The sequence below is a fragment of the Ctenocephalides felis genome, unplaced genomic scaffold (assembly GCF_003426905.1).
Source record: "Ctenocephalides felis isolate EL2017-DRISC unplaced genomic scaffold, ASM342690v1 CF-g0.4_SCAFFOLD_00060, whole genome shotgun sequence".
Classification (NCBI taxonomy): Eukaryota; Metazoa; Arthropoda; class Insecta; order Siphonaptera; family Pulicidae; genus Ctenocephalides; species Ctenocephalides felis.
In genome coordinates, this window is record NW_020536214.1 from 16,575 (window position 1) to 18,695 (window position 2,121).

The 2,121-nt window shown below is 28.8% G+C and overlaps 1 pseudogene; it reads right to left on the reverse strand.

The window, feature by feature from the left end:
- Window positions 1–419: 419 nt before the first annotated feature.
- LOC113366917 overlaps window positions 420–2,121 on the reverse strand; it is an 18,448-nt pseudogene continuing 16,746 nt past the window's right edge.

The following is a 2,121-nucleotide window of genomic DNA, read 5'->3' on the forward strand; positions in this document are numbered from 1 at the left end:
AACGTTTTCAAGAATAGAATCTAAGAACAATTCTGATGATTTGTTTACAGTATTTTATCACAAGCCCGCAAGTGTTAATAATTTTAATCTACACAAATGTATAATATTTATGAAACTTATTTTATAATACAATTTATGCACCTAACAATAAATTTTATCTGCTTCAAAAATCTGAAAGTATAAAAATCAAACAATAAATAAATTAGAATAATATAATGATAAAAAATAAATAATATATTGGTAAAAAACATACAAAAACCTATCAAAAATATTAATAATAAGTTTACATAGATTAATTTCTACTTAGCAACTATCAAAAAACTTCACCAAATGTAAATAGTTAAAATGATATATGGTTTATGATTAAAAATTAAAATCTATATGTACGTAGTCAATCATTCATAAAAACAATTACACTTCTATGATGTAACAGAGTTACTTTCGGTATAGAGATATTGATGTTGTAAAAGATGACGTTTTAATGATGGCATTGTAGGAAATATTTCTTGACATGTGTTACATTTCAGATCTACTTTTTTACTATATCTGCATTTATGTTTTTCAAACTTGATAATGTTCCTTTTCTGTAAGAATTTTAATTGCATCTGAAAAAGTAAACAAGATTTCAACATTTATAAGTAAAGTAATTTAGATGATATGATCTGCGAATACTTACCTTCAGAGAATATGAAAAGTCTGTGTTATAACTATTCCAGTGAATTTTAGTTTTCAGGCTGTCAGATAAAATCTTTCGATATGACATGTAAATGTATTGGCGTCATTGAAGGAAGTGCATGGTATCCTACTTTAAAATACTCTCTTGGTAAATTTGTCATTGTAATGATACGATTTGCTGTCTTATGTAAATTGCATAGCAATTCAATGTGTGATGAGTTCAACTAAAATAAATTAATATGATTATTATTAGATACAATAGATAAATAGGTTCTTGCATACATCATATATAGAAGCGATCGGTGATAGTGGCAGAATTAAATAATGATGTTAGCTTTAGGATATTTGTCTCTAATAACTTTCGCATTATCGTCCTCATACAAGATGTCTTGAGGTGTAATATAAAAGTTCAAATCATTACGCCATTTAACTTTGATAACAGAGTTAGTTGAATTCACCATTGTTTGCTTTGAGTCGAAAAATCGGAATAAATTGTGTAACTTTCTAAAATAAACTCCAGGACAATTTACTCTATTTAAATGTCAAACATTTTTAAAATTAACTATATTAATGCATTAGTAATATACCAATGCATCCCGGTAAATATCTATCGACTTTGTGACATATTGTACAATAGTTATTTACAATTTGCACGTGATACATTAATTTGTACTACTGTACAATAGATGTCGCCATGTTATATTTCATTGTCAACTATCAACATGATTGGTCTGACAAAGTAGCTGTCAAAATAAAAATGATCAGCTGTGTAAAAAGGCACACAAGATAATTATGTGACAATATCTAAATTAACGCGCAATAAATTTCAACCAAGTTAATAAATATTTTAATCCAAAAAATGGATAGTGCATCTTCACTTCTAGAACAAAATTCATGCTGTGAAAGTGATGAAGAGGTGATTCCCTTTTCACCATGTTTGAAAGAAGAAAAATTGTGATGTTCACCAAAATGATACCCAATTTACTACACCTACAGTGTATAGCACAACACAATCTTTATCTTCATTATCAGAAGAAAGAATGCGGCGTAAACTTCAATTTTTTTCATGAATCCGATTGAAAAGTGGTATGCCAAAAGAAGATTTCCTTATAAATTTGTAGTGCAAGTCATTAAAATTATACTAGTCACTATGCAGTTGTGTTTATTTGCTCATTCGCGATATAATCACGTTAATTACACATATGACAATCGAGTCACATTCTCACACTTGTTTCTACGAGGTTGGGAGACTTCAATGGAAAGTAACAGCTATCCTCCTGGTGAAGGTCCCCTCGCAGTATATGAAATAGATGATTTTATGAAACTTTGGATTTTGCTATTAAAGGATATTCCAATTTATCAAATGCTATTGGTTCATATTCATATCCAACAGAAGACAATAGTGCAACAGCAACAAAATTGTGTTGCATCGATACAGGGAGGGAA